A 12,687-nucleotide genomic window follows, 5' to 3' on the forward strand; every position below is an offset into this window, starting at 1 on the left:
TGGTAAACCAGAATGTATCTTGTTTATTGTCCAAGACCATGATCCACAGGGTTATAGCAATACTCACACAGAGGAGATATCAGGTAATTGCACAGAAGGTAGAAAAATATGGTGTCCACCCGTATAGCCCACCTCAGCCGAGGGTGGGGAAGGTAAGGACCACCAACCAGCACGGCCTCCCTGCAGAGAGTAGCCTGGCCAAGTATCTGTATCCTCAGGGTGTCCCTTAGCAGCCAAGGATCCCTCACAGCCGACTATGGATCAGGGATAGGAACTGACCAGATACCTGCATCTTAACCGTGTCCTGCTCTAAGGCAACAGTACCTGTAGGGAAGAGTACTTGCAGCTAATCTCTCCTGGTTGGAGCTGAAACAACTTTTTCTAGCTAATCTGACTAACTCACTTTCCTAGAAAGTGCTCTTTATAAATTATCCTGAGACTGACTACTCCTCATTCACGGGGTCCCTGTCCCCGACTTCACTAGAGCTAGATGTAGACTCTAGGGTAGAAGGCTTTACAGGGGCCCTGTTGATCCCAGGCTCAGTGTAACTTCCACCTGGGTCAGCAGATGCCAAAAAGGAAGACCCACCCCCCTGCTAAACACTATATTAGCGTGCCAAGGGAGTGGTCTCCCTGTTAACCAATAAGACACATATGCAAAACTAAGGAAGTAACAGCAGAAATTAAGGAAGGTTGTAGGGTTTAAAGCCATAGGGGCTAGTTAACCCTATGGGGGAGATTTACTAATCCACGAACGGTCTGAAGGCGCCCGAATGCGTTTTTTCGTAATGATTGGTATTTTTGTGACTTTTTTGTCGCCGTTGCGACTTTTTTGTATGTCCCGCGCTTTTTTTGTCGCTGTCGTGACTTTTTCGTATATTTTCCGCTACTTTTTCGTCGCCGCTGCGAAAAAATCGATTGGTTTTTCCGCCGTTTACTATCACTCAATCCGAAAAAATTGCGACGGCGACAAAAAAGTTGCGCAAAATACGATAAAGTTGTGACAGCGTCGAAAAATTCGCGACAAATACAAAAAATTCCGACGGCGAAGAAAAAGTCGCAAAATTTTCGTTTCCAATACGATTTTTTCCCTTTCGGGATTCGGATTCGTGGATTAGTAAATCTGCCCCTATGGATCCCTACATTAGTTTTTTAGTGTTAGTTTACGCACCTTAAACTTGTTAAAACACACTTCTCAGTTGTAGCCATGTCACCTTAACTCAGTTAAACCTTTCCTTAAATTAGCCGTGTGAATATAGGTTTGGCCATGAAAGAATATATGTCTTTTTTCATTGACTCAACAGAGCTATTGAAATAAAGCATCTGTAAAAACCCTAATATTTTCTATATATTCCAGCAGGTCAATAATACTGACACCCATAAGGAAAGTTTTCAAACATTTAGGGAAGGTTAAAAGAATGTGAAGGCAAATTTGATAGCAAAATGGAGAGGAGAACATAAAAAGTGCTTTGTCTGGAATCAGTATTCAGCCACTATCAGTCAGCCACTTTTGAATCTTAAGAGGAAGCAGGGTTCCCCAACATCTCTGAACTCATCTCTAGGTACCATCCAACCCGCTTGTTACACTCTCTACTGACCTGCTCCTCAACTCCTCTCTCATTCCCTCCTCACATGCTCGCATTCAAGACTTTGCAAGGGCTGCCCCCCTTCTCTGGAATTCGCTCCCACAAACTGTCAGACTTTCTCCTAATCTCGCTGCCTTTAAGAGATCTCTAAAAACGCATTTATTTCGAGAAGCTTACCCTAATCTAGTTTAACATAACCTCAGTGTGCTGCCAAAAGCAATACCCTGTGCCACACCTCTCACAACTCTGGTCATGCCCATTCCCACACCTTGTGTCTCAACCCTTTCTCCTTGTAGATTGTAAGCTCTTTTGGACAGGGCTCTCTTTACCTCTTGTATCGGTTATTGATATTGGCTTTATATGTTACTCTGTATGTCCAATGTATGAAACACACTTATTGTACAGCGCTGCGGAATATGTTGGCGCTTTATAAATAAATATTAATAATAATAATAAAAGTGGCAAAATCTGTGTGTCTAGGAGTCTAGGAATCAGCCCTTCAGGAAAATTGTGGGGAATAATGCATATTTAAGAAGTAAGATTTGTTTATATGACAGTGTCAAGTGACCAGATCTCTTTGCTGCCATACAGAGACATCTAAAATAGTCTTATCCTATATTTAGAGAGTAATACAAGCCATAGCATTATCTTGTTTTTTTCCATTTATACCAAACTAATTGTAATGTATCTACAGCCATAATCCTGTTTACATACCCTGTGGGTTATGCTTATAATAGACTTTGTTTACACTTTCCATCATAATGAAGGTAAGGGTTCAGTGTATCTGGGTTTTTCGTTACCAATAAGTTTATAAGAATAAATATAGTTGCTGAAATTTATTCCCACTGGGTGTTTTTTTGAGGATCTCTGGGCTTAATTATGAATGTGCCCATATCCTGGGATACTTAACCTGTGCCTGACATGGGTGCATTTGTTAAATCTGTCTCACATAGCATTGCATTAGTTGTTCCTGGGACCTGGTAATTAACACTACTGTAAACATGCATTGACCCATAGCATGCCTTAATGTAAATTATGTAGCATGGCCTCTTACATTTGAAATGTCTCTCAACAGATACTGTAACTCTGTTGCAGAATTAAATGTGAATAAATGTAATATTAGGGGGCCCATTTACTAAGGTTTTTTGAAAAAATATTAAATTGTTTTATGTTTCATTTACTTGAAATTTACCTATTGTAATTGTTACAATTGTTTCATTTTTTCTCAAAAAATTTGTGATAATTTTTTTGAGATTTATAAAACTTTATATGACTTTTTTAGACTGACACAAAGCACTGCAGGTTTAAGCTGCCGAGAACCATTAACAGCCTGTCCTTGACACATTTTCAAGGGGAAGTTAAATGCATTATTGTCTTCTATTTCACACTGTTTCAAGGGGAAGTTAATCCCATCATTGTTTTCTATTTCTCACAGTTTCAAGTGAAACTTAAACACATTATTGTTTTCCAATAATGAGCGCCAAAAATGGCAGCTGGATCACTTCCTCTAAAACTTATCAACAATTCATGATATAGAAACAACTGCACATACAGTATATAAGGGCTTTTGGGAAAAGGTATAAAATATTTAGAATATAAAGTTGAAGGTATATGGTATATCACCAGAAAAATCCTGGCTTAAAAATATGGACTACAGTTGATACTGGTCAAGATTGTACTTAAATAATTTTTTATATAAAAGGGCATTTTACATGCAATACAAAGTTCTTGGTATACTTATTAAAGTGTACAAATTGCTACATTCAATGCACGGGTTGTACTACACACAACTGAAAAGACCAAATTAGGGAACAGGTTAGAAAAGAACATGCTTTCAATGCATTTAAATCAACCCTAGATATTACAAAGCACTTACATACAGTGTGTTTGTAATGATTGGCCAATGCACAAGGCATGGCTAGGGATTCATTTGTGGCAAACAATCTCCCAGAAATATATTCCAGAAGGGTTGATATCTCTGTTGCAAAGGAAGAGCGAATTAAGCGCTTGTTGCTTTCTATATCTTACATGTTACAGCGAGATAAAGTGAACTTTAAGAATTTAAAGAATAGCTTATGATTACTAATGTGCAAATCATACTACTATTCCCCTAAAAATAGCCTAGTGTTTGGCAATCTCTGTTTCAAAAGGGTTGGTTTTATATTAAACAGTGGTCAACAGAATATGACCCTCTATTGTAAATATATCTTCAACTCTTCCAACTTCTATACGACCATCATATGGGCCAGTTTTAATAGCGCTGGTTTCCCAGTGCATCTTATAAAAACCTACTGCAAATACCTTTGGGGCTCAGTTTAAGGGTGAATATTTACTAGTTCCAACCACATAACCAATCTATTCTCTGGCTGCCCGAGTGACTGATCCTAGCAGTCAAATAAAAAGGTCAAAGATTACAAAATAAAAATTGAAAAAAAGTTACGTTGATTTTTTTACCTTATACCAAAAATATTGGAAAATATTTGTTTTTCTACCAATTTAACACAATAGGTTTGATTCACTAAAGTGCGATAAATTTTATCGCACTTTTTTTTGCGTTAAATTAGATGCGTCAATTAGTGCGCGATTCACTACAGTATTACCGCGTGTGTTAAGCCGCATATCGCATGCGTTAATTTTCGCGCAACCGCATGCGTTAGTTTTAGCGCATGCGTTAATTAGCGCGCTGAAAAGAATACTAACGCATGATTCACAAACACTTAGGCGCGTTAAATATCGCATTAGGCTATGCGAAAAATAACACCTACTTGAGGCAGGCGATAATTATAGAAAAGTACAGTAAATGAATTTTTGGCAATATAATATGGACTTTGCAGTGCTATTTATTCAAGTCTGTGTTGGCCCTAGAGTGACGCAGCCGCCAGTTTGCAGGGAAATGGTCATTTTTAATACAGTAATTTTATGAAAGTATTGGCGTGTATGGCTAACATGGCGTGCGTTTATTCGCACGACTATTTATATGCGGCTACAATTGATGAAATGTTTCGCCAGGCATGGATTCGCAGCAAGTTTTTGGATGTGGGGCAAATGTTTTCATGCGTTTCGCAAAACAATCCGCCAATGGCAAAACGCATGGAAAAATTCGCCGCACATCCAAAAATTGTCGCAGGCGTCAAAAAATAATAGTCGCGGGCAACAATTTTTTTGGCCGCACGATATTTTTGCCGTTTTGCGAACGGAACAGATTCGCTCATCCCTAGTGGCTACTATTTATAAGCAGCTACTAATTATATGCTACCATTTATATGCTACCATTTATATGTGACGACAATTCATATGCGGCGACTATCTATTTGCGGCGACTATACGCAGGCGTTAATTAGCGCATGTACCGTCAAATACCGAACGAAAATAGTCTTCGCGAGTTAAATAACGCATGTGATATCGTGCGTAAATTAACGCAAGTATGCTTATAGTGAATCGTGCGTTAAGTCGCAAAAATTTAGACGCGATAACATTTTTAACGCACGCTATAAATAGCACACTTTAGAACGCACTTTAGTAAATCAGACCTAATGTTTCTGATTTTGAAGTTATTTACCTAAGCAATGTGGAGAAAGGATAAAACATAAAAATAAGCTCTACAAAGAGTTATGAAATTTAGAAGTCAAAATTAAATAATTGCATGATTTTAGTTTAAAGCGCTTAAAGGAGAACTAAAATTAAGATCACTGGAGGTACCCTGTGATTGTAGCCCACTTATCTAATACTCTAGGCAAGTGCTCTTGTCAGCAGAAAAGTGGCCTACCAGGTACTGGTACTTCTGAGTGAGCACCATGGAACAACCCTCTTCCTGCTCCCTCTTTCTTACGCAGGTGAGCAAACGTTAACAAAAATGCTTTCTTTTTTACTCTACTGTGCATGTGTATTGAAGAAGAAGTTATGCTCTGTGGTGCTAGCTAAAAAGTACCCCGGACAGGGGCAGTTTTCTGCCAATAGAAGCACCGGCCTTGGCTAGCAGGTGAGTGAGCAGGTAAGTGCTTATCATTTGGCACCCCAAGTGGTTCCTTTTCCTTAATTTTCTATTAACATTTCATTTTATGCATAGTTTCTAGATTGCTGTTGCTGGAGTTTAAGGAAAAAGAAAGCCTAGAGCGTGGGGGTGATGCTGAAATTTTAGACATCCTTTAGTGAAGGAAATTGCTTCTTTACCCAGGGTTGGTGCGTCTTTCTGGAAAAATTGAACCAGCCTGTGGAAATTTATATAGAAGCATTAAAGATGGCTATCTTACTTGTTTCTCTAAAGGACTAATGGTGCATTTGCTGCCCCTAAGGCTTTATTAGCCAGGAAATGAATATGATCAATAATAAGACATCTGTGTAACTATGAAAAGAAGCAACATGCACAAAGTAAGCTTATACTTTCACTCTATTTAATGCAAATCAGCTCTAAAGAGTTCTATAAATCAGCTGAGGATTTTCTTAGTTACAATAATCACAGTCCTACATTTTTAAAACTATGGGCCTGATTCACTAAAGTGCGATAAAAATTATCGCACGCTTTTTTGCGGTAAAAAAGACGCGATAATTTGCACGCGATTCACCATAGTATTATAGCGTACGATAAATCGCCATTTTCGCATGGGTTATTTCTCGCGCTAGTTTTACCGCATGTGTTAATTTCCGCGCTGAAAAGAATACGATCGCATGATTCACTATAACTTTTGCGCGCTAAATATCGCATTCGGCTATGCGAAAATTAACACCTACTACAGGCAGGCGAAAAATTATACAAAAGTACAGTGATTTTTTGCAATAAAATATGGACTTACAGTGTTATTTATTCAAGTATGTGTTTCCCCTAGAGTGATGCAGCCGCCAGTTTGCAGTGAAATGTTCATTTTTAATACAGTAATTTTCTGCAAGTATTGGCGTGTATGGCTAACATGGCGTGCGTTCATTTGCGCGACTATTTATATTTGGCTACAAGTGATGAAAAGTTTTGCCAGGCATGGATTCGCAGCGAATTTTTGGACGTGCGTTGAATTTTTTCGCGGCGGATTTTTTCATGCGTTTCGCAAAACAATCCGCCAATCGCAAAACACATGAAAAAAATTTGCCACGCAAAAATTCACCGCACATCCAAAAATTGATACAAGCGTCAAAAAATAATAGTCACGGGCAACAATTTTTTTGCCTGCACAACATTTTTGCCGTTTCGTGGATCTTTCGAAAGGTTTGCTAATTTTTCACTAAAGATAACCAGAACACATTTGCTCATCACTAGTGGCTACTATTTATAAGCATCTACTATTTATATGATACCATTTATATGCTACCATTTATATGTGGCTAATATTTATATACACCATTTATATGCGGCAACAATTTTTATACACTATTTCTATGCTACCATTCATATGCGGCGACTATTCGCGTGCGTAATTTAGCGCATGTACCGGCAAATACCGCATGGAAATAGTCTTCGCGAGTTAAATAACGCATGCAATATCGCGTGTAAAAAAGCGTAAGTATGCTTATAGTGAATCGTGCGAAAAGTCGCCAAAATTAAGACGCAGTAAAATTTTTAGCGCACACTAAAAATAGCGCACGTTTTATCGCACTTTAGTGAATCAGGCCCTATATGTTGTAAAGATGTGAGAGATGACAGTAAGAGATATATTTCTTGCCATCAGGTCAATGAAATACTTCTGTACAGTTGGCCTTTTTTTTAAATTGTACACATTGTAAGAGTGAAGTTCCTGGAAACAGAAAATAAAACAAACAAATGTAAAAAAAAATCTCTTTCATTTTCTGCAAGTTGTCGCAACAGTCCCAATATGCCAGCTATGTCTTCCCTTGGACTAACAGTAGCAGTAAAAAATACTGTATTTGTAGAGTTCCAGTGCCAAATGGCTAAATGTTAAATAGGAAGAATGTAGAGGAAAACAAAGGGTTCGTCTGGAGTCACGTGCACATAAACTGTTCAGGAAACCATCTGGGAAGAAAACCATAAGAGATTTTACAGTTTAACCTATGGGAAAAGGCATGCTAAAACATGGGATGTGCCTGGCACAGGGGTGGGGAAGCAATAAAACATTTAACTGAGATAGCAAAAGGATGTAACTTGTAGCCATGGTAACTTGGAACTGCGGGCAAGTATGATTTTTCCTATAAGATAATATGCTTGTATGTGCTTTTTATGCTAATCTGTGGGAGCCTGCTTGCAAATGTAAAATAAACTCACTGAAAGGCTTGTCCTGTCCAAGTCTTTCTCTGATAAAGGTGAAACTGCCACAACAAAAGCTAAGGGGTAGGTTTACAAAGGACCTTATTGTTAATGATGGCCAATGCCAATAAGTAGCAAGCTATCAGTTTCAGATCTCCAAATCATTTCTAGTTGATTAAAGTGACTTGCAAGTGACTCGCATTACACTCAAAGCTAAGGGAAAAGACAGTGTTGGAATTGGGGAAATGCAATGATTAATTAGCAAAATAATAACAATGTTACCAAATCTGGTCCTTTTTGTAAACATTATGCAGTATTGAAATGATATCGATAAGCAGCAGGGTCCCATTTTGGGAGTTTGATGGAGAGGTTGTGGCAGGTGGCCTGTACAGGGTCCTTCTACTTTATAATAGGCTTTACTTCATATTTAAAGCAATATATGGGATCTATTATCTGAAATGTTTGTTCCTGAGGTTTTCCAGATAAGCGGACCTTTCCACAATGAGTAATCACATGCCTTATGACCTTTGGTGTTTTGTTTTATCGCTTAAAAATGCACAGCAAGTTACAACACTTTTTTTTACTTTTTATGGAAAATTCATTCACTGCATATTTATCTTATACATGAGTAAGAGTTACCACCAGTGATGAGTGAATCTGTTCTCTTCTGAAAAATTTGCGAAATGCGACTTTTTTGATGTTACTGCATATTTTTCATAGCAAAATTTTGTGGCTGTGTGGCGGAAATATTTGCCAATGGTGAAATCGGAATTTTGCTGCAATCTACATCTGGTGAAAAAATTTGCTCCATGTATCTTTGCAAAGGGGAAGAAGCACTCCAGTGTGTCGGCAATGCCTTTAAACAATTTATTTGCAGAAATGAACAAACAGCACAAGCTTTCGGGGGTGACCCCTTCTTCAGGTGCAAGAAGGGGTCACCCCCGAAAGCTTGTGCTGTTTGTTCATTTCTGCAAATAAATTATTTAAAGCATACCCCCCAACTGTCCCACTTTTCGCGGGACAGTCCCGCTTTTTATGGCGCATCCCGCTGTCCCGGATAGTTCCATGAATGTCCCGCATTGTGGGACATTCATTGAACACACAGCGGGATGCGCTGGCTGGAGCCGGATGTTCAGGCTTCTCCTGCGGCTTTGCTCGTTATGCCTCTCCTTGTGCGGCGGTGCCAGGCCCTTTTATAAGGTTGCGCCCCATGCGTACGTGTGACGTCATTACGCATGGCGCGCAACCTTATAAAAGGGCCTGGCACCGCCGCACAAGGAGCTGCATAAGGAGAGAAGCTGCAGACGAAGGCGGAGCTCCTATGGGGGTACTGTGTATGGGGGGTATTGTGTATGGGGGGCTACTGTGTATGGGGGACACTGTGTGTGGGGGGGCTACTGTGTATGGGGGCTACTGTATATGGGGGGCACTGTGTATGGGGGAATACTGTGTATGGGGGGGCTACTGTGTATGGGGGGATACTGTATATGGGGGGCACTGTGTATGGGGGCACTGTGTATGGGGGCACTGTGTATGGGGGCTACTGTGTGTGGGGGTCTACTGTGTATGGGGGGCTACTGTGTATGGGGGCTACTGTGTATGGGGGGGCTACTGTGTATGGGGGCTACTGTGTATGGGGGCAAAACTGGTACATAGTTATAACTCACTTATAACTCACTGCCTTCTCTCTATATTTGTATTTTAATGTAGGAGTTGCTATATTGTTTTCCTTAGGTAGTACAGTATGAGGGTATAGCACATTTGCGTCTGATCCCGCCATTTCATCTATATAAAAGGAGTATTTTTTTTTTAAAATGGGGTATGGTAATTGCTGATACATTATATAACTTTAAGAAGGGGCTGGATGGATTCTTAGCAAGTGAGGGAATACAGGGTTATGGGAGAGAGCTCTTAGTACTAGTTGATCCAGGGACTGGTCCGATCTTGGAGTCAGGAAGGAATTTTTTCCCCTCTGCGGCAAATTAGAGAGGCTTCAGATGGGGTTTTTTGCCTTCCTCTGGATCAACTAGCAGTTAGGCAGGTTAGATATGGGCATTATGGTTGAACGTGATGGACGTATGTCTTTTTTCAACCCAACTTACTATGTTACTATGTATTGGGGCGTGGCCACAAAAGTAGGCGTGGTAAAAAAAAATTGCTGCGCGCACCAAATCTTTCTATCCCTCTTTTCATTTTTCAAATGTTGGGAGGTATGTTTAAAGGCATTGCTGACACACTGGAGTGCTTCTTCCCCTTTGCAAAGATACATGGAAAAAAGGCTTGGGAGCGGCTGTTTAAAGGGGAACTATCGTGAAAATCAAATTGTCCAGATGGAAAGATATGATGAAAATAATAATTTTCTCAAATATATTTGTTGACCAAATATGCTTACTTTTTAAATAATATTACAGACTGTTAGGATCCTTTCTCTGAGAGCCAGTTCAAGTCATTGCTGAATGGGAGTGGCAACACCTTGCTGTGATGTCACAAAACCAGTAGAAAAGTCCCGCCCTCCCCTATGTTGAATGCAAAGCATTCTCCCACCAACTGTATACCCTTCTGGTACTTATAATAACAGACAATCTTTGAACATTTGTACTCTTTTACTTCAGGGATATTTCCCAAGGAGAAATTTTAGTTTACCCAGGAAAACAATATATAATTTTTTTCAGGACAACCTAAGTTTTCAAAATATGCTAGAATTTTTGTGTAATTCCACTTCTGTAAAAAGATATAGGTTTCTAAATGTCTAAAAAAGGAAGAAAAATAATATTTTCCATAATAAAAACACACCCATATCAAAAACATGAATTATTTTATGCACAAAAATACAACTTATTTGGAAAGTTCAATGTCTCTTGAAAATGCCAATACCAAATATATATAGTTTTATGGCGATTTCTCAAAAACTCCATGCAGTACACTACTAACTTCCCAAAGCACTGCCAGAAAGCTGCATACTTCAGATTTCAAGGCCATATATATCACTTACAGTACAGTTCTTACTTACAGTGACTTAGGGGGGCTGGAGGAGGAAGCTCTAACAGCAGACACGAGTGTGATACGAACTGTTCTTCTGTCGCAGGACCGACTTGCCAGCCCCCATGGCTTATTGCCTATTGCAGGGATACCCAACCTTTTATAACTGTGAGCCACATTCAAATGGAAAATGTTTTGGAGAGCAACACAAGTATGAAAAAAAGTTCCTGGAGGTGCCAATGAGAGCTATTATTGGCTATTTGATAGCCCCTATGTTGACTGGAAGCTTACAGGGGGTTCTGTTTGGAAATTACACTGGGTTTTTATGCAACTAAAACTTGCCTCTTAACCAGAAATTCATACATAAGTACCTGCTTTGAGGCCACCGAGAGCAACATCCAAAGGGTTGGCAAGCAAAATGTTGTTCCTGAGCCACTGGTTGGGGGAACACTGGTCTAGGGGGTTGGGGGCACACCAGACTTTCTATGCTGGCAGCAAAAGCTGCCAGTGCAGAGAGAGGACAATGAAATGCGAAGCACGTATGTGATATGTGCTTGGCAGGCAGAGCTTTTTCTTCAAGCACGTATCACATAAGTGCTAGGCAGTAAAAGCGTTAAAAGCTGCATTTCCACCCGGAAGTGTTGCAGAATGTAGAATCTGCTATCTGTGGCACTTCAGTCCTTTTATTCACAGAACATAGGTTCTACATTCAGTGGCACTTCAAGGGTTAAAGTTTTGTAGTGCATTATTTTTTCTTGCAAAGTCAGCAAAAGGTAGTACAATGGCTTCCTTCTTTTTAAATAATTGCTATAGTGTACAAAGAGAGAATCATGTGCACATGGTGCTTGCCACCTCAACATTACCAATAGCCACAGAATATAGTTTGGTGCTCTTAAAACTTTAATACAATATATACAATTTAAAATTAAAATATAATGGGGACAACCAAAATAAAAATGAATATAAAAATGTATTACCCTCCTCAGACCCACTCACAAAACTCCTCCTCTTCCCTGACTCCGCCCCCCAACACAAAACTTCTGCGCTCCCTGCCCTGACCCAGCCACCTCCACCCTAAAAGGAGTGTGTAAAGGGAGCACTGGGAAGCACATAGCACAGTGGGTTCGTTCCTTGTTCCCTGCCTGACTGCACTCCCTGAGAAACAGACCCAGCCCCCACTTTTAAATTGTGTGTTCAGCCTGCATTGGTGGTTCAGTGGCTTCAAAAGTTCCATTCTCGGTCAAATTTACACACAGCTCCTCTCCTTCCTCAACATCCCCCCCCCCCCCAGAAAGCATGTGAAAAGTCATAACTCAGTCGTAACCCTGTCACACATCTCGCAAGTGTTAGATGCGCTGCTTGCGAGTCTCAAAACTCTCATAGAAACAAATGTGCGACAGGGTTACGACTGAGTTACGATCAGAGTTACGATCCTGACTTTTCACAAGTTTTCTGGGGGAGGGGGATGTCGAAGAAGGAGAGGAGCTGTGTGTAAATCTTACTAAAAACTGAACTTTTGAAGCCACTGAATTACTGATGTAGGCTTACCACAGCTGAGGATTGACAGCACTGGCAGCCAATGAATGAGAGGCAGATCTGTCAGTTAATATGAACCCGACTCCGACTTCAGAGCTGGCCAGAGGCTAGGTAGGAGAGGGGCAGCTGCAGTGGGACCACTATGAAAACTAGAATATTTTAAAAACTATCTAAAAATGTTAATACATTATATTTAGAAAGTTTAATAACTTAATGGGATGAGTCTTTTCAGTCATTATTAATTTCATGATAGTTCCCCTTTGAGAACATGCATGTAAGTGGTGTGCTGAAGATTTTTCTTTATGTTTAAAAAAATTTGCTCATCACTAGTTACTACACTTCCTGCCTGGTGTGAGGCCCTCACGTGAGCAGAGAAGTGCAGTATATCGTGTGTTAAGA

General features: G+C 39.9%; 1 pseudogene; it reads left to right on the forward strand.

Moving 5' to 3' along the window:
- Positions 1–12,687, forward strand: part of LOC100497939 — an 82,222-nt pseudogene that overhangs the window by 33,904 nt on the left and 35,631 nt on the right.

Source organism: Xenopus tropicalis, chromosome 7 (assembly GCF_000004195.4).
Source record: "Xenopus tropicalis strain Nigerian chromosome 7, UCB_Xtro_10.0, whole genome shotgun sequence".
In the NCBI taxonomy this organism is placed as follows: domain Eukaryota; kingdom Metazoa; phylum Chordata; class Amphibia; order Anura; family Pipidae; genus Xenopus; species Xenopus tropicalis.